This window comes from Calonectris borealis, chromosome 3 (genome assembly GCF_964195595.1).
Source record: "Calonectris borealis chromosome 3, bCalBor7.hap1.2, whole genome shotgun sequence".
Lineage (NCBI taxonomy): Eukaryota > Metazoa > Chordata > Aves > Procellariiformes > Procellariidae > Calonectris > Calonectris borealis.
Window position 1 is genome coordinate 123,667,498 of NC_134314.1, and position 20,800 is coordinate 123,688,297.

General features: G+C 41.2%; 1 long non-coding RNA gene across 1 annotated transcript; it reads left to right on the forward strand.

Annotated features, from left to right (window-relative positions):
* Positions 1 to 1,793: 1,793 nt before the first annotated feature.
* LOC142081478 (uncharacterized) lies at positions 1,794 to 19,318 on the forward strand. The gene is made up of 3 exons (XR_012673344.1): positions 1,794 to 2,625; positions 14,991 to 15,166; positions 18,673 to 19,318. It is a non-coding gene; the product is annotated as an uncharacterized LOC142081478 (long non-coding RNA).
* Positions 19,319 to 20,800: the final 1,482 nt, after the last annotated feature.

Genomic DNA, 20,800 nt, shown 5'->3' on the forward strand with positions numbered 1-20,800 from the left:
GAGCTGCTGCAGGCTATATAAATGTTTGGTTAAAATGAAAGTTAAGTTGTTTTTTGCAAGACAGTAGTTCCCCAATAATTCCTGTGTGTATTGGCAGTCCCCAGTGTTACTGGTTTAGTTAGTATTGCACTTGAATTTTAAGGAAGAAAAGGAGGCGAGTGTCCTTCCTCTATATAACAAAATTTCGAAGTAATGTATTTCTTCATATTTGTATTATCTCAAGTCACTTATTGAGGTGGGGGGGGAAATCCAAATCTCTTCCTTTTGCCTTCACCAGGCTGTAAATTAACAGCAAGGAGCAACTTTCAATAAAGTGCACGAACATGACTTCACTGTTGGGATGAATCAAGCCCTGGAAGGAAACCGGCTGAAGTAAGTAACTGCTGAAAGTCAGCTAGGGCTGACTGAAGCGACGGTCGGCTGCGGGTGGCCAGGCTGAGCCCCCTTCACAGGACCACAGGGTCAGAAAGCAGCAGCTCGGGACTCCATGAAATGCAAGCGCCTTTAAAGGCAGGCAGCCTGAGTTAGATATATAGGAAAAATAGAAGTGCCCAGAATCAGTCGATCACTTCAGAAAATCGCTCCCCAAGGCCTCTGCAAAATTGACCTCTGCTTTAGAGGAATAGGGAAAAGCCTAGATTTTGCCTGCTGTACTTCTTCAGAGAAATCCCTAAAGTCGGCACTAATTTGTCTGTTGTTTCTCCGGGAGGTGGCTTTTCTCAGACTGCTTATTTAGAGGTACCTTAATTCCTTTACAAGGAGGAAAATCTTCAGGAAATGCCCACGTGCAGGAAACCACAGGGGCTTTGCACCCCACGAAAACCACGCGCAAAGCCCTTCTGCTCCTTCCCGCCCTGTGGGGAGATGCCCATGTGTCCAATTTACAGAAACCAGCAGATGGTGCTGCAATACATCAAGTATTTATTTCCCTGGACAGGGAAAACTTAGGACAGATGTACTAGGGGCTGCCTCTGACCACCCCCAGCCCCTGAGGCAAACCGCCCCCCTTCCCGCCCCCGGCAGCCTTATGCAATTGCAAATGCAGACGGTGCAGCTCCGTCTCCCGCCCCGGAAGACAGACGTCCCACTCTTTGTTATTTCCAAACATGCGAGGCAGTTTCTGACGGGGAGGGGTCGTTCTGATTGATCTTTCCTCACGCAGCAGCGAAATGGGGCGGCCATGAGAGTGCCGAGGGCGGTTGGGTGAGGGGAAGGTGCGTGCCTCTCCTCAGGGGTGGTTGGTGAGGGCTGTGAGGGCGGCAAGGCAGCCATGATCCCCTGGCACTTTGCCCAGGTCAGCCTCCCTCACGGTGAGGGGTTTCCCCGGCAGCGCAGGTCTCAGTTTGGCGGGCGCCCCTCAGAGAGGGTGGCCATAGCTCACTCCCTCCCTGGTGCTTTCGTTGGTGTTGGGTTTGTGCCCACAGCTTGGAGTGGAGGTGCTTGGGGGACAGGGAAAGGCCTGTTTTTCCTCAAAAATTTTAAAAATACCTCAAAAAAACCCAAGAAACGGTGAATTTGTGCCCAGCGCTGCAGCCTTGCTGCCAGCCCAGCCCAGAGCTCCCGGAAACTTCTGGCGCTTCCCTCTCAGGGCAGTGGGGGACACCCAACTGCTGCCTCCACCACCCGCCTCCAGCCTGTATGGTGAAAATAGTGAGGAAACCCCCCCAAAAAAGGGCAGCAGAGGTACAGGGGGAGTTTGGAGAGAGGGGCAGAAACACACACAACGCACCATGAGCAAGCAGGGCATGTATATGTGCCGGGGGGGGGCTCTGCAAAACATGGCGGTGTAAACCAGAACCGGCGTGGATGCAATGCGTTATTTTTCCCCTCCCCTGTGGAAAAAGGAAAGTTCTCAAAATGTTTGCTGTTTATTTGTGAGATTGTCCCTGCCTGCCAGACAGCACCTGGTGCCCTGCGAACCGAAGACATGCCACGAGGAGAAGGGGCCGGGGAGCTGCTAACCGGCAGGCAGCAGCAGCGAGGACAGGCAGAAATATGCTCAGGGAGGGACCCGACAACGCTGCGCAGCTGTTTTTGTTATACCACCGAGCTGTAAAGTTGAAAAATGATTTGAAAAGCAAGGGATGTGCCGGGAGTACTGGCATGTCCTGCTTATGGGCGCTTGGGGCATTCTGTGTAAATTGAACTTTTTTCCCCCTTGTTTTTTTGGATGGTTTAATATCGCAGCAGTGGAAGGGAAGAGCAACAACGCTTGGAGTGCGGAGCCTCTTCCCTGATCCCTCTGGCACCGAACTGCACCAGAGTGAGCTGAGGACAGAGGCGAAGCCCGGCTGCTCCCTGTCTTCATTGCTGAAATCCAAAACGTGGAGGTTATTTTGGTGCGGAGGTTGCACGTGAGAAGGCCCTCAGTTTCTTTTATTAAAAAAAAAAAAAATTAAAAAAAAATCAACTGGGACAAGAAGGATAACTTGTGCATGATTTACCGGACAGCAGGGGAGCAAGTGGAGGAACCTGGCATGGAGTGGAGGGGCCTTGCTGGAGATGGAGGGATTTGCACCGGGGGAACGTCTGGCCCATCAGCTGTACCCAGCGGTTTGTACACTGATGCTCTGCAGACTGCGGTCGCAGCCCCCAGGAGCGAGACCACCTACATCCCTTTCAAAAGTAAATAGCAATATGCAACTTTTCTTTTCGCTGCAGGATTATTTGCTAATTGTGAGGAGTGTGTGTGTAGGTTTCTGGGATATTTTTTTTTTTGTCTGCTTGGTAGCCTTTTTGGAAGGTGACCCATTTGTTTCCGACCAAGAGCACCTAGGAAAACCTGCCCCCCTAAGAGGAGTTATTCATCTCGGTGAGGGAAAAGAGATGGAAAGACAATTACTGTGTCTTGTGACTAACGTAATATGTGACTCAAAATGTTAAGCAAGAGTGCTGATTTGATAGCCTCTTCCCCACAACTTGAATTCAGTGTGAGAGGCATGGAGTTGAAACGTGAAGTAGTTCCCCTGAAGCCAGGTTGCTCTGGCTTTGCATCCAAAGCCACTGGAGTTGGAAGTTAGTCCATAACCTAGAGAAACTGGAACTGTTTTAGGGGCTTATTCCTAAATTTAGAGGTCTCTGCTGTAGTCTTTGTGTTTTGATTTAGCAGGTGGAAGGTGGGTTTCATGCAAGAAAGCAAGAGGGTGCTGTGGTGGTGAAGCAGCCTCATGGTATCAGGGCCTGCAACCTTATTGGAGGCTCCTGCTATGGCTCAGGCAAAACCCGTGAAGTAATCTCATCTTTTCCTCCTCGCCAGACACTCCTCTGTCATTCTTGGATTTGTTGTACGGTGCAGATTTGGATTTAATCTCTGTGTGGGAATGATGCTGGTGTTCCTTTTGCAGGATAAGATGGCTGTGAGGTGTTTTTTCTGCCCTTTTCTGATGTGCCTGTCCATGTCTCTACTCCAAGAGGTTTGAGGAGCTAGGAATCAGACTGTGAAAGGATGCTTCCTTGTAGGGGCTCCTCATGTGCAGGGTCTGGAGAAGCTGAGCTCTGTGCAAAGGACAAATAATTTGTTTAACTTGGCATTTTTAGATTTCAGAATATGGCTTTAGGCCGAGTCTGAGTGACAATAAAAATAATCATTCTATGAGAAAATTGGACAGTTATGGGAAACTCAGTAAGTCTCCTAGAAAACTGAAGTTTATTTCAACAAAATGAAAAAAAAAAAAACACCAGAAACGGGGGGGTGTTGGGCTTTTTTACCTTTATGTTGAAATTATTAAAAAAAAAAAAGAAAAAAGAAGCAAACCAACCAAACAAAAAGTTACTATGATGACTTAATTTTTGATGCATTTTCCTCTGGGAAATACCAATATAGAGAATTCTTATGCTACTAGGGGAATCTTATCTTCCTGTTCTGCACATGAGCAAAGTCTTGATTAAGCTGACTTGTTCTGTTAGGATATTCTGCCAGTGCTGTTTCTCCTGGTGAGCAATTGCCTGCTGTGTTTTGCTGGGTACTTCCTGAGAAGAGCGATGCTGTAGTCCCGCTGAGGCAGAGGCCTATTACTACTTAAGTATAGTGCTATCCATTGAAAAAGGATATGCACTGAGAAAAGAAAATGCACTGTTGCTGTCATTTATGGCTTAAGTCCATATTCTTGTTCAGGAGTGGTTTCCCTTCTTCCAGTCTGTACTGGGACATCTCACTGAAGCATTGTTAGCAATTTTATTGGCGGTATGTACTGAGGTGGTCTTGCTCTTGGAACTGTCTCCATGCTCTTGGTTTCTCTCCTTTGTGTGCAATGATGTGCTAATCTGGGTGATGCTCCTGATACTTTATATATGAAACAGGATAGCTGTTGCAGATACTTCCCGCAACACATAAGGCTTTTCAAAATAACACATTGCAAACATTAGTTTAAAAGAGGCACGAAATTTGGACTTAAAAAGGATGTGAATTACAGAAATGTCCCTTCTTGTTGTTACTCTCTTCCCTAGCTTACCTCTTCCTCCCTTCAAACCATGCATTTATGGTTTTGGTCTCTGAGCTTGAGCACAAGTTGTTTCATTTCTTCAGGTAACAGATATGGAAGGAAGCGAAGCTTTAGGTAGATAAACATTCATTTTGTTGTGGAAACCACGCGCTGCCTTGTGGCAGCACGTTGCAGAAAGTGCCTTCGAAGGGTGTTGGCTGGATCATCCTGCCTGTGGGAGAGCTGCCAAGAGGCTGAGCTCCGCAGCGTGGGGGTTACAGGGATTGCGGTCTGACTCAGGACAAACCAAAGGTGAGCGAGCCCATCTGTGAGCTGATGTCCCATAGAAAAGAGTGTGCTTCCTCCTGCCCCCAAAATGGTTTGTGACTGTTTTCATGCTTACCTCAGAGCCAGTCATAGGATGTAGCACATTCATCTAACTCCTGTTGCATTGTACTGCCCTAGACGATGTTTTTTTAATGAAGAATCATTTCCCAAAATATGTTGTACTGTGTTTTGCAATAGGGTGGCAAGTACTGCTTTGTTTGTCAACTATGGGATGTACTGTGGATGACAAATGATTCATTGCCTAACAGGCAAGCATTTCATTTGTAAGAAATGTTTTTAGTTTGACTTTAAGAAATCTGTATTTTTTGTACAGAAGTCTTGTGAGAAGGATAAGAACTTGGATGAACTTTCACAAAGGTAGTTAAGGTAAGTGGGAGATTAGGCATCTAAAACCTTGGCAGATTTGGCCATAATTTTGTGCAGTCATTTTAAAAAAAAAAATGTAGCTGTGATTTTATTTCTGACTTCAAGGAAACTTAATTTTATACCTTGCTTTGGGACATGACATACACAGTTGTTATCCCTGGAATTGGACAAAAGCAAAGCAGATGGGTCTGCTTTGGAAAGGATTTCAGTTTTCTTCTGGAAGTCCGTGAACTTGAGGAGATCACAATATACCTTCCATCCAGAAAAGTGTTGTGTGGTTTGAGGTTTTATTATAGACTTTTTCTACAGTTCCACTCAGGGTAGATTCATGCTTAAATGGAAGCCCAGCAAGGCAAAAGCCAGGTGTTTAGGATGTGGCATTGGTGACTCAGTAGGTGGTACGCTTCCTTCTCCGTCAACATTAAACAAGTGCCCTTGTGTGGTAACAGGGATGGGTTATTTCTTGGCTGACATGAAAAAAACCAAGGTCACTACTAAGACTTTGGGACTTGTTCAGGAAGGTCTTCTGTTCTCTGTAGTGAATGGGAAATTAGCCTGAGGATCACTTCAAGTGAAAAAAAATGACATCCTTTAAAAATGAAAGCTGTTAAGTGTTGTATTGCAACAGAAGCAAGAAACCCCAGCAGATATCAGGGTCCCATCATGCCTCATGTAAAAATAAGGATGGGTAAATAGGCAATTCTCCGTGCTGATGTTCAGGCGGAAACGTAATTGAGCGAGCAAAAGAGTTACCTGAAAGGGCATGGGTGAACTTGGAGACAGGATCTCAGTGGGGTACATTAGCAGAGCTTTACCTTTCCTGTCTCTGAGCAGGTATGTGAACAGTATGGCCCGTCTAGTTACCTATGACTTACATGTTTGAACTTGAATTCGTTGGATTTGATGCTGCCTCTGCAACTTGCTGTTTGCTACTGATTTGGGGATTGATTTGCCTGCCAGAAGGATAAGGGAAGGATAGATATTATTCTGGCTGTTCAGTTGTGACATGGCTGGGCTTTGTGTGTCTAGGAAGTGAGAACTGGATTTAATTGTACCTCCAAGCTGCGCCTTCGGGCTGAAAAGGGCCAGTCTTGATGGTGCTGCCATTCAAAGTCCCCTGGTGCTCCAATGCTCCGACCCTGGAGAGAGGCAGGGGAGAGGTCCCTTAAGCTCTCGGAGGTCTCCCTGCAGCAAGTCTGCAGATGCAGGAATAAAACTGTATATCCCACAGTTTTGAACCTCTCTGAAACCTGCCAGCGCTCACAAATGACCAAACCATGTATGACTCTTGTTCTGCTTTAAAAAAAACAAAAGTAAAAATCACATCTTGGAGCAGTAAAAATGTTTTTTTCACCTTAAAGATTGTTATTTCAAAGGATATTTTCTTAGTGACTGAAAAAGGAACTGGAAATCCCATACTATTTCTCTTTCCCTCCCTCAGCCAAGTCCTTTCTGTGCCCAGAATTGTATCTGGTGTGAGCAAAAGGCTCCCTGGATAGACTGAGAGATGTTTGAAGACAGAGCATTTACGTGGTGTTTGCCACCTGGCCCAAGCATAGCTGTATGGCTGCTGCAACAGTCGGTTAGACATGAGATGGCATATCCATTGCAGATGGCACAGTCAAGGGTTTTCTTTTCCAAAGTCTGCTTTAAGGGACAGATGGGAAAATCTCAGAGATTATAATTGTAAAATGGAGAGAATGGTATTTCTGAAGTAAGCACATAACATATAGAAAAATACAGATAGCTCACTCCTCTGTACGTGTTCCCACAGACAGTAAGATACACCATTGTTTTTCTTTGGCTACAACTGGACCTAGAACATGGAATTAAACAGCAAAATTTGGAGTTCTGACAGAATGAAAAACTTTTCTGAGCTCAGTTCGCATTTAAAATCTGCTTTATTGTAGCCACAGAAACAAAAAAACATTATCATAAACTCTGATTCTGCAGCACAGTTTTACAGCAAATAGCACCTTCTGTATCTCCAGTTACAACCTACGTAGGCTCTTAGTTGTGTTAGAAAGATCACAGTACACCTTTTCAGTGAAAGGGTTTGAGCCTCATTGCCTGTCAAGAATACAGTAGATATGTGTTTCTTCTTTCTGTAGAAATGGCATCTACCTTATTTTTTTTACTATATTAAATCATTGCATGGGATTATGTAGTGTTATATTAAGCAGTTTCAGGAAAAGGTATATGTCTTTCTGAATGCTTTCATGGCCTCACTGGTGTTTCAGCAGAAATCTAGATGTCCTAAACGTTTGTGTTATCAAAGGGAGTTAGATCCTTAACCTCTGTAGGGACCTTTGAAAACCCTATTAAGTGCCCATCTGTGCTTAAACAATTTTGAAAAGCTGATCCTTAATCTCTCTCCGCCTCATTTGCATTGTTCTGTAGTAACATAAAGAAATACCTGGGCTAATATTGTTCTATTCTTTCTTAGAGTTAGCTGTCAACTTGACTTCCTTGAAATTGCCTGCAGAGAAATATTTGCTGATAAGTGCAAATAAACCTGGTACATTTCTCCCTGTATTTTATAAACAAAATGAAATGCACTAGTTGTGCAGATGAAAATACTTATAAAAATAGATGAAATATTTTTTTCCTACTTTCAGACAGCCAGATAAGAAGCAATAGTATCAGTGAAACATTGCAGGCGAGTATTATGTGGCTCGCTTTTAGGAAAGAGGAGTGACAAGTTACTAATCTTGGGGGTTTTGCCATCCCAGGTAGTGGGGGTTAAAAGGGGATGCTCTGATTTACTGGGACATGAAAACCGGTGTCATGGTGCACGTGGAAGCAAGGCTCGTTTGAAAGGCAGACCAGGAAAACAGAGCATGAAAGAAGGTAATACAAAATTAGGAAATGGTGGTTGCGATGATACTTTTGTCAATCATAGCTGGAAGCAGATCTTCTGTAAGCGCTAAATAATCAGTGGCGCCTGCTAGTAAGCTGTTACGTTCAGGATAGGTAGGAGGAAAGGAGCGTGTGTGTCTTTGCTGGTAAGGGTAGTGCTGGAGTAATGTTTCCACTATAATGTAACTGTCTGTACCGCCTGTATTTTAAAAAGAGAGGGTAGGAAAAATACCTTGAGTTATATCCTGATTAGTCATGTACAAAGGAACAAATGCTGAGGAAAGTTTTCACTGAACTATAATGCTTACTCATGGGGGGTGTTATGTTATGATTTCTTAGCTGCAGGCTCAGCTGGGGATTAGTGCTACAGAGAGACACCCAGGGAATGACCACAGAGGGAAACAGTGGCCCAATTAGCCTTGGGCTTCCAGGCAATTTGTACCTGGTGCTGATGTTGGAAACATTTTATTTTTCTAGGGAACTTTTGTCTTTTTGAAAAGCTGAAGATCTTTTTCCTAGGTGGATTTTAGCTCTTCTGATAAAAATTTGCAGTTTGCTGTGGAAAACAGCCTCTACTTGGAGGGAACTGTTCAGATGGACATACAGATGGCTTTAGATGGAAACATTTCCTACCAGCTCCACACATTCAAAAGAAACTGTGTCTGAGCTTCCCTAGTGACAGTGAAGCTATTCCAATAAGTCTCATGCAGGCAGAATGTCCGTGGATTGGCATATGGCTGTGTTCATTGCAAGCTGTCCAACTTCAAGTTACTTTTAAGACAAGTAATTTTCATTCCAAGACTCTTTGCGTTGTGCAGGAGCAGCCACAAAACACCTTGTTTTCAGTAACAAATTTACTGTTATCTATAATACCCCTGTAATGTGAGGCATTATATTGAGCTATGTGATCTAACAGCTATGATTGCTAGGACCTGCAGTAAAAAAAGTGCTAGTGTTTTTTTGCAGAGAATGAAACTGATTCATAGCAAAGTTATATGAGTTTCTGCATGCTCTACTGGTGATGATTTGAAGGTAGTTCGTGGGCTTTCACTCTCACTCAAATTTAAATGGTTCCCAAATTTCCAGCAGAATAATTTTTTACATTTGAGTACTGATAAAGACACAGCTCTTCAAAGCTTATAGGAGCTGGGTAGTTTGAGTGGCAGCTGAATCTTCCTTCAGCAGAGAAAGAGGAAGGTGAACTCCAGTGGATGTGAAAGTAATGTAAGATACTAGCAAGCAGTACATGGCAGGAAAATCTTTGCTCAGGTTGGTCTGGCTGTCTGGGGAAGTGTTGGAGTACAAATGATAGAAGAGGTGAAGATCTTAAACGATTGTGATCTGCAGGAAAAGAAGATTGGAAGGTGAGGGACAGGGAAGAAGCCAGTCCATCAGAGGGAAGCCTGACTGCCATAATCATGGCTGTTTTCTCCTTATGTGCTTTCCTTGCCATCACTCAAAGCAGATGTGTCTTTTTCTCCTGGCCTCCTCACTTTTTCTCCTGAAACTGCTAGGGTCACAGCTAAAGTGCTCTTCCAGGCACGGCTGTTACTCAGGATGTGCTATCTGTACTGGGCTCTAATCCCAGCCCCTACTGACGACAAAGGGCCTCATGGCAAGCACGATTATATTTCCACCAACAGAGAGAGCAGAGGTCAAATGAATGCCTGAATTAACCCAAAAGGATCTCACAGGGAAGCAACAAGAGTGGTGTCCTGGTGTGTTGTGAACCTGGATTTACTCTTAAATTTGCCAGTGCTGCGTGAGCTTAGTATTGAGGTAGTGCTCACCTGACAGTGCACAGTGAGTCCATCCAGTGGAGATGAGGAGCATTGGGTGGAGGTGGACAGGGGAGAAGGAATGGGAGCCCGTAGCTGACAGACCCTGTGCAGCTGTAGGTTTTCATATTTTTGTCTCAATCATCTATTTGTGGCGTTGGTGATTCCCATGACCTTGGGATTTTGCTGTGAAAGGAAAGTTTTAAAAATTACTGTCATTTATTTATAATTATAAATAGTAATAAAAACAGAGACAGTTTCTGGGCTCAGTAAATTCCTCGCAGCAGGATTCCCCCTTGACACCGATCTCTGTTCCAGGCTGCCCTCCATTCCCTTTCTGCACTAAACTTTCCCTCCTCGGAACAATAACCCCGTGTTGCTCCCAGCAGCTCAGTTGCACCATAGTGTACCATGGTGTCGATCCCACTGTCTCTCCCACCCCAAGGCCTCATGCACTATTGCTGTGCTCTAATGGGGAAGGATTTTAAGTGAGAACAAGTCCAGAATGTTTAAATTAACCTGTAAATTAGCTTCAGAGAAGTGCTGTCCAAGTATGCTATTTCTGCATGTTTCCAAACAGACGGTATATTTTCTCAGAGATTTTAAAGCAAGCTTTGTAGGCTGAGTATGGCAAAAATCAGTGGAATCAGCAAATACTGACCTTTATGATAGAACGGGATATTAGCTTTAGTAATTGTGGACCAGGTTTTGTGATCTAGATCTGGGAAGAAAATAAAGTTAATTTGCCTCGTAATATGATCTGATATTTCTTAACATCTGATATCTAGGAATAAATGTTATGTCATAAAACCACAAAGTTAGGACCAGGAAAATAGCATGGAGGTTTTAAAATAAAAAAAGTTTTTTTTCCTTTTTTCACTTGGGCCAAAATCTTGTGATATTTTTAAAATAAAAAAAATATTATTGTAAGTATCTGGTAATATGGATCTAATAACTGCCTGGAATAAGGAATCAGATCTCAAATGCCTTGTACCTGAGTTGTTGTTTTAAAAAGCATACAGTCAGTACATATGTTTGAGCTATACTGATTCACACCAGAAGAGAATCTGGCCATTTAGTGGTTTGAGCTTTTTGGCTGAGTTTTGTTACGAGTGTGAAAGTTAAACAGTAATATTAACTCAGTCAAGGCATTGTGTCACTCTTTTTCGCCTTCCCCTGGTCCCCAAATTTGTTAATATGTGTTAGTCTGGACTTTCTGGGAGTGACTGAAATATTTCTTTTTTATATTTGTCTGGATTTAGATAGGGCTATATTCTTTGAATTCAAGTATCTCGTTTCTACCTTATGGAGAGACCAGACCCAGGATCCTTACATCATTGTCATGAGAAGCCTTACCAGTGAAAGTGTACCAGTAATCAGAGCAGTTTACCCAAAATAGGAAGGCTGGGGAGGACTTTCCTCCCTGAAATGAATGTATCTTGAGTTTTATCGGCTTTCATTTTTAATAGTTGTTCTTTAACCTGAACATCCTCAATATTAATTGAAATTAACGTCCTTTCAAACATCAGGCAGCTCTGCAAGCCAGCACAAGCGGCTGCCTCTAGATAGATTTTGGCCTCAAGCACGTCATCAAGTTGCCAGTCATCAGCTAAGCTGTAGCAACCGATCACACATGTTTTCTTAGACAAATGCTTACAATTAATATGAATGGAAACTGCATGTACAGCTTCCCTAGTGAGATTTGGACTTTTTGTCCAATTTTAAAGTATTTTTTGTTTTGTTCATTTTACTCCAGAGACATCTGTTTGCTTTTATTCCAATGGAAATTAAAGAGCTACCCTCGGTCAAAGTTTAAATTTATTATTAGTGTTACATTATATTTTCAGAAATTTAATCAAGCCTAAGTTCACTCAAGGAAATCAGCTCCTCTTATTAGCCTAGCCTCCTTTTACTCTAAGTTCTTCATTGACAAGTTGTGTTGCATTTTATTGGGCATAATTAAAATTAACCTCCTATATGCCTGAATCCAAGACAATACTGAAGCTAAGGCAACACAACCTCGTACAGTCCTAGAACGGCTTTGGGAACATACATTTCTAAGCCATTTCATTTATTGCCCCTTAATATCTGTCAGCGATAGAAGCTCATGCTTATGTGTGATGTTCCAATTTTAAGGCCCCTCCCGAAGAATGGGGAAATGTTGGATTGGATTGATTTTAATTCTACTGAAATACTTTGCCATTTTTTAAATTGTCAGCATCTGGATGTCTCTGGAATTGTCACTGGTGGAAAAAGAAGTTCTTTCTGTGGCTGAACAGAAAGAGTGATTTTGATAGAGGACTGAACTGAATCGTTTAAGTATTGTACATCCAGGGCTTTCCAGAAATTCCATTAAATTGTCTGGGCATATAGACAAGCTCAGCATTAAACCAACTTTCATGGAATAATAAATACTGGTTTTTGAAATTAAGGAAGTCAGTCAGTCGATGGAGCTGAATGGAAGAAGGGGAAGTCACTCTGTATAGCTGTGTAAACACAGATCCTGCTGTATATAACTCAAAATAAGACTTTGCAGCTTAACGTGCACTTCTGAATTCTTACATCATACATCTTCAGTGTTTCCTCTATAAAAGGGTCAGAAACTTCTGTTAGAGCTGTTTGCTTTGAAATAAGTTATTCAGTACTGCATCCATCTAATCCAAAGCTTTTCCATCAACACTAGACTGAAAGTTTCCTGTTCTTTGGTTTTCTGTGGTCTACTTTCTTAGTCACCATAACCTCTTGACTGCCAGGTTATACATGACTTGTAAGTTCAGATTTGTGTTTGATTATAATATGAGCTCCTAAAATCCTTTATTTGGTTACTAATTCCATTGGGAAACACTGAAATATGAGTTTGAAAACAAAATGTTGTCTATTAAAAAGCCTGTTTTACTAGTATGTAAAAAATGTCCAGTTCCATCTAAAACCAGCTTTTTTTGTCATAGGATATGACATTATGGTGGCATCTGGTGGCACACTTACTATATTATTTTTGGTCCATTCACAATGGCTTTAACTCTCTGTCTTATCTCAGCCAAAATTGTGTCAAAAGGGGTCAAAAAGGAGGGTATAGTAGCCACACTAAGAAGGTCATTTTTGCTTAATATGTTGGGTGTGCTCACTTAAACCCTGGGGCTTAGTATCTGAAGAACATTTGATTAGCTTGGATCAAGTACAACTGCTTCTACACTGGAAACTAATCCTGATAGATTTTACAGGATGTTTCAAGTTACTAAAACACAAAACTCTGGACGACAGCAAGTTAGAGGGAAGGAGGACCCTGCTGGGCCTGCCTCTGGAAGACACGTCAGATGCATAACGACTCATTTACTTTAAGGAGGATGAGTGAGAGGGCGTTGGGACACTGACTAAGGCTGACAGACCCTTGATGGCTGGGGAGATGGGAGTTACACACCATTTCCATTATGTTAATGTCAACTTAAAAATATAAATGTCAATCTTTGTAACTCACTCTGCTCCACATAGCCTTCTAGCAGCTAAATACAAATAACAGCCCAGCTGCCGTGTTCCCTCTCCCTAAACTCTGTGCGGCACTCTGCTCTTAGTTATGTCTTTTAAGATGAGTCCACACCACTGCACGGTAGCGAGCATTATGGGCAGCAGGGCACATACTCTTCATGCAAAATAATGTGAAATCTTGGCAGAGGCTATAAAAACCTTCCTCTGACTTCCACTGAGAGTTCCTTGAGATTGGGAGTGATTGCTGCAGGGGAGATGTTAGAAACAATGTGATAGAGAAGGGAGAATCTTCAGGTTTATGAGAGGGGAAGGAGAACTGGCTGAAGTACACGTAATCAAACAATGCCAGAGATGGAGTGAGAAAAAGACATGTGTAGACCAGGAGCCCGCTGCTGAGGTGCCTCTCGAACTGTATTTTCTCCACATGGTTCTTTTTTGGGAACCTGCATGTGCTTCTCTACCTCTGGGCAGTTGAGAAGGCAGAAAAATGCTGCTGTGCACTTGAGAGTCCATGCTGCTTGCTGGAAAAGCAGTGGGTGGCAAAGATATTCTTTCTGTTTTTAAATATGATCAGTGATGAGGTTCTGATATGAACAACCTATTGAATAATCCACTTCAACCTTGTTTTATATCTACTTTAAAATCTTTGGAAATTTTATGTTCACTGGTATATTTCTACTAAATTTTTTCTTTGGTCCTGACCTTTTTTGCTATACTATTATCCCTATCTGTGTATTTTAAGAAATTAGGTAACAAAACATTAGGACTCTTAACTATCAAAATTTGCTAGAATTTGAATTATGCTAGAAAATGATGAACAATGTATTTCATTCTACTAGCTACCTACTAATTATTTGCTTGTTCATCATCCTGGACTGTATTTAGATAAAATTTGGAATTAAACTATAATGCACAAAAAGACCACCAAAATGTTTTGTTAGCTGTTTAAAATATCTTAATGTTCCTGATTATATAGGAAAAAAAAAATTATCTGAAGATATTTTGCATGTAAAACTAACCTGTTAAACACAAAAGTAAAGAAATTAAAAGGTCAGCTTCTGGTTATCATGTTCTTCAACATTTCAGAATTATTAGGCATCATCCTCTCTTAACTATCTTTTGTTTATACCTAAGAGGAAACCAGGCTTTCCTGTTCATGCATGGATTATAAGAGGAAAAGAGACTTTCCTTCTTTTTCAAATCCCAATCTCTTTACCAATTCTCAATGAACTGGTCATTTTAGAGAACTGATTAAATGGACAAGAACTAGGACAATATTTCTTCTGTTTTTTATGGAAGAGGTCCTGCTATCAGAAGCTAGCTATCAGTTCAGTAAGTGTTGGTTACAGTGATATCGATCTACTCAGTGCTTTAACTTTCTATATGAGTTTGACAATAAATACATGTATCTCTTCATACTATTTTAAAAATGTAATTTAAAATATTTTAATCATTTTTGGGTTTAGGCTTTAGCATGGATTTGTCATTCTTGGATAAATAGTTCCTTTTAAACAGAAAAAATATCTCACTGACATTTAAATGGCTGAATTTATTTTATTTTTAAATGGCTTTTGAGTCCTAAAGGACAGAATCAAAACTAGACTTGGTATTGATGTAGGCCACTTCATCATACAGAGGAGTCGCATCTAAACTTGCAGGCTTTTCCTGCCAGTGTGAATGTCAAATGTAGCAGCCTGCAGTGATTCTGATGTTTGTGCAATGCTCTTTTCACCAGGGTGCCTCTGAATCGGCTGCAGCGTTCACGGCTGTTGTCATAAGCCTCGAGGGTCTTCCAGTCTGCGTGTTCTTTAGTGTGAGAATGGAAGCCTGGGATGTCGTGGATTGACCTCTTGAAGTAGAAATTCAGATCTTGCTTCTAACAGTCTTTGGATGGCCCACCTAAGCAAGTAGGTAGGTTTTTGAAAAAATTGAGAAATGTGTTCTTTTCTGCTTAGCTTTTGTTATCAGTAACTGGTGGTTTCAACACCATTTCAGTAACTTAATGAGCTCTCGTGTTAATGATGCTCTGTTTGCCAAATGGTCAGTTTCAGGTGCTATTTTATTTGTAATAATTCACCATTAAAAATAACTTGGCTCATCGTCTCCAGATAGTGAACCAAATGCTTGTCAGAGACTTTTCTGCAAAGGTCCTCCTCCTGCTCTTTTTGTGCTAATGCCTCTGAACAGATAGCAGCAGCATGATTTTTAAAAATTATTTCTATTTCTGTTAGTCCTAGATCTGAAAAGAACAAAGATCTATCAGATCTCTAATTTGTGAAGTGGGAGTCAATGAAACTGAAATCTTGTGTGAAAGATTATGTTCACATTACAGGCTTGGAAAAAACCTTAACCACCACCTTCCCTGGAAATGCTGATACGATTTCTGTTGTCTTTTTGCATTGAAACAGTTATGTCTAAGACCTTATACTGAATTCATTCAAGTTGGTTGCGATCTCAGTTGAAGAATCAGGCCATAGTGAAATTAACAACATAAACAATGTCTCTAGGAATAAATGCCAAGGAGGCAGGAAAAGTGGCCTAAGTTTCTATGTCTTTGACTTAGGTCAGGAAGAAAGAAAACAACAAGGACAGTGTTCTTTTCACAGAGAAATGGACAGGAAGCACAAAGTGTGAAATAAGTCAATTATGTACTTTCACTGCTGTTTATTGGAAAGCAGTGGGAACCTTTATCCTGCCTACTTCCCCATGAGGAAGGAAGGGTTGAACTAAAAAAATTTGATTTTTAACTCCTAGCTTTTCTGCAAACCTTTTATGTGACATTGAGCAAGTGACTCTAACCATTTTCTTAGCCTCACTTGCTCTCATTTGCAAAATGAGGATAGGAAGTCTTTTTTGTTAGCCTTAAACATGGGATTTTTCTTATCTAGCACTAGTCATCACTAAAACCCTAAAAAACTAAAAAAGTTAACCTTTTTGTCTAAGTTACTCTCTTCCTCTACTCTCTAGAGAGCAAAGAGAGATGAGCACCTACAGAGCCATGCCATGCCGTGCCATCCCATCCCATGGCTGGAATGAGTTGTCATTTGAATATGCCCATCTCCTTTGACTGTATGAGGAGACTTTGTGACCCAGTTCTTAGTCAGTGCCTCATTTTTACACAGGGAACTGTAAGCATGGACACCTAGCATGTCTGGGGTCCCACTCTCTTTTTATTCGTACTAAGAAATATGAACTGGAAGCAATGTTCTCATGGGAGGGGTAGAAGACCCTATCTGGGTAGTTCCTAAGACTCTTACGACTTCCTGGGATCAGTAAAATAGGATCACTTGTTGTATGATAACCTATTAGAAAACAAATCCAAATATTCACCCATAGGATTTGCAGACACTTGCCCAGAAGAAGGTTAATAAAAAAAGCATTGCTGGAAACAGACTTGTTCTCAAAACATTTTTTAGGCCAGTTTTACCCAGTATCATTTTGCAGGTAATTTGCACTTTTGGGTGCATGTACAATGAGACATGTTTCCACTAAGCCCAGACCCATTTCCATTTCTGTGCAGAAATCATGTCAAACACATGGTTTGGCACGAGTCAAACTGAAAGCATGAAGTGGGTAACCAACTGGCATTCATACCTTGTAGGTTTATTCAACTGGAGATGAATAGACTTGCTGTTTCCAGAAGACTGCTTTTCTGAAGAGAGCACTTGTATGAGAGTTGTAATGAAAGAGAAAAAAGGTTTAAGCCCTCAGCCTTGCTTGAAATAATAGGAATTAGACCATAGAATCACCACCAGCAGCTTTATCAACTGGGGATGCTGGGTGACACAGTGGGCCTGCGGAAGTCCAAATACCCTGTGTTTAGTGGCCTGGGATTTCACCCACCTCAGACTGCGTAGCTGCAATATTGAATCAGCTTTTGTTGTCCTAAGAATATTTATGATTGTAAGAGCAGAAATCTTAAAAACAAAACAAAACAAAAAACCCCAAAACCCAAGCTGGGATTTTCTTCTGTGTGTGTATGTGTATTATTTCTGGCTACCATGGCATTTTTCCTATGAAATTTGGCTTTGTTCAGTTGATAGTATCACTTTGGTCAAACCAACTACATTTCCAGACCTGGGCTGCACAGACCATTACTGAGGTGAACAGAAGGGTTTTTAACAAATAACCTCATTAAGCTGTTATGCTTTTTGCTCAGCAAGAAAATGTTCAATGTGCAGTGTCACAGTTCTCTGGGCTCCACAAACCAAGTGGAGTTTGCCCACCTTTGCATGAGGTGCTTTTTTCTCTTGTCACATGTTCTGTGCTGTTTACCACACATGAGTTACAGATGGTAATTTTAATTTAAAAACCCAAATGTAATAAATTCAGCAGATTACTATTTGGCCAGGGTTGAGTGCTGAGATTAGTCAATTGACTATTATGGAAAACACATCAGCCAACCTCATCCCTGACCAGAGAGCAGTGGTTCCATCCCCTTACAAACAAAGCCTTTGTTATGTCTTCCTTGCACTGTGACTCTAGTCTCTACTGTGCATTTGTTTCCAAAGCAAAACAAAGAATTCATAATCCTTGGCAGTTTGAATATTTCAACTTGGATTTTCCTGTTATACAATTTACCTACTAGCTGATTGAATATAAGAGATGACCTCATTGCTGAGGAACAGTATATTTTCAGATGCCTTCAGCCCTGTTTGTTTCTAGTGCAGCTTTAACCAAGAGTGGACTGTAAAGCAGGGTGCTAGTGCTGCTACCCCACACTCTATGCTATAGAAGGACTCAAGCCTGCTCATTTGGATGTAGTTTTCAATAGATCCCCAATAGATCACCTAGCTCTGTGGTTAAGGTTTGGATTATATCATTGTTACACATTCAAGAAAACGAGCTTTTTGGTAGGTTTGGAAAAATTTACTAGTTATTTTTATTTGGAGTTTTCAAACATAAATAGGATAATATATATACTTACAAATATTTATTACTAGATACATTATAGTCTGTATTATTTAATTACATTTTACAGACATGAACATACATAAATGCATTATTTATATTCACTCTGATGAAACTGTGGAGGGGTATGGATAATCAACGTGCATCACACAGCTTTTTACTGTTTTACCTGTATTTGGCCTATTGGTTTTCTCCTGGTTATTTATAACATGTCTAGACTTCTATCAGATTTAATGAAAAAAATCAGAATGGCAACAAAGATTTCATTTTTCCTCCAAATGTGCACCAAACTGCCCCTGGCGTGGAGTGCAGGATGAACACCTTCCTGCAGCGCAGACAGTCTGGAAGTCCTGTCATGTTGCAGGGTATGTACTAGGGAGAGATTTGAGCTTTTCAGTGTAACCCTCATGAAACTTAATTTTCCAGTGAGTCATGTGATATCACTTCCTTATTATTTTGGCCATTCTATTTAGACAGGCTTTAAGTGTTTCATTTTTTATTCCCAGGAATTGAAAACAAGATCCAAAGAAGCCTAGCAGAGGGAAATAGGAGAATAACATGTAAAAGGCTATAAGGTACTGGGCTGCTGGTGTTTTTTTTTTGTTTTGTGATGGGTTTGGGGTTTTTTTTTGTTTTTGTTTTTGTTTTTTGTCCTTTATCAGCGTAAACTGCATGATCTGTTAACCATTGGTCATGATGGGGTCTTCAAAAAAGCAACTATTAATTTAGAAAGTGGATAGACTACCGGAGTAAGGACTGCACCAGTATTAGGCCTGAAAGATGAGCAATGAATCAGTCTTACTTTTTGGATGAATATTTGTAGGATTAACATATAAAGTTGAAAGTTGAACGAGAGAGAGGAAGTGAAAATGGAAAGAATGACACTTCTGTACAGGCTCCTCTGCCAACTATTTGGTTTCTCTGAGAGTGCATTTTTTGACATTTAGTAACAATTATTTGGTTTATTTTAGTATTTGGGGATGTCAAGGCCCTGACCAAGACTGGGGATTTGTTACGCATTACACCCTGCACATGTAGGGACAGCTCTGCTCATAGGACTTGCAAAGTGTAGGAACAGAAATAAAGACACACAAAGGTGCTATTTGTTTCCACGGGGTGATGGAAAAGGTCAAACAGCAGGTCACTGGCATAGCCAAGAGTAAAGCCCAAGTGTGCTGACTCTTGGTCTTGTGTCCTGCTTACTAAATTTTGCCTCCTTTAGCAGGAAAATGGCAGCCAAAATGCTGCAATAGTCTGGGGTGGAAAAGATGCAGGGAAAAAAACATGTTTGGCTTTTTATGAAGCTGCCATAATCATGATTTGTCACTAGCAGTGACAAAACTGCCTGTGCAGTTTTTGTCTATTGAGTTCTGCTCTTCACCCAAATTTGTTAGCAGGTCTTGACTTCTCATACTCCCTCTATTTCAACATTTCTCTCTGCATAGTGACTATACAGTCTGATACTTCATTTGATTGTTTTATAATTTCCAGTGATGAGTAGTGTATGCACCCAATAGCAATATATGAAATTAGGCATCTTTAGGTGGTGAAGTGGTGGAAATTTAAAGCCTGGCAAATCACCTTTTCAGGAAGAGTTGGACAAATGTACTGTCCATTCTCCTGAAGCCTTTACACACTGGCACATGACATGTACAGTGGTTGCCATAATCTTTTATTAGAACTGTTTTTCCATTTCTGACAGTGAACAATACCATGGTGTCTGCAGCATTCATTGTGTTCACTGTAGGAAATGGATAAAGCGTACCATGCATACGGTAATAAAGCTAAGTGCCTGCCAGCTCCAAAGATGTATCTGATAAGTACTGCATGGAAGAATAAGAATTAACATGCTCAGAGTATGATAGAAGTGCTGGGCTCGGAGTCATTCTCCTGAACAGTGAGTTGATTTAACTTTTACCATTTACCACTGAGACCTAGATTTATGTGTTTATAGTCATTTCTATGTCAATACGTCAGTGCTTAATGCAGATCAGTTCCCTCTGAAGGAGACAGGAATGATCAGATTTCCTCTTCACTGATGGGTGAACTGGAGCCACAGAAAGACTTCATGATTTGTTCACACAGCCAGCCAAGACGAAACAAGGGATTCCCAATTCCCAGTTTGTTGTTCTGGTGATTGGTGGAGTCTGTTTCCATTCCCAAGCAGTAATTTCTGTCCTAAACCCATTAAGAACACTCCTTCCTATTCTATATTCCAGACTAGAACAAACTGTACTGATCTGACCCCAGTTGTGAAGCTATAAATTTAATTTACAAGGGTCATTTATATGGGAGGAGAAGTAGTGTCAAAATACAAGAATCTATGCAAGGAGAAAACAGAAGAGGCATAGATAACATAACCCCTATAAAATGTCTCCACATGTGATTTGTGTGGAAACAGTTGCTCTGAGATCAGAAGGAAATCTGTTGCTTTTGGCAAAACTGGTAATTCAACAGCTCAGTAGTTATTAGGGCCTCTGTGTGATACTTTCTGAGCTATGGACTTATCTTAAAGACTTCCTGTTTTGCAGCTTTCAGTCCTGTCAAGATGTATGCCTTAGCGTGATTCAGTTCTGTTGTTATAATGATACTAAAATTTACAATGAACTGGTAAAAGATTAAAAGATAGTGTGA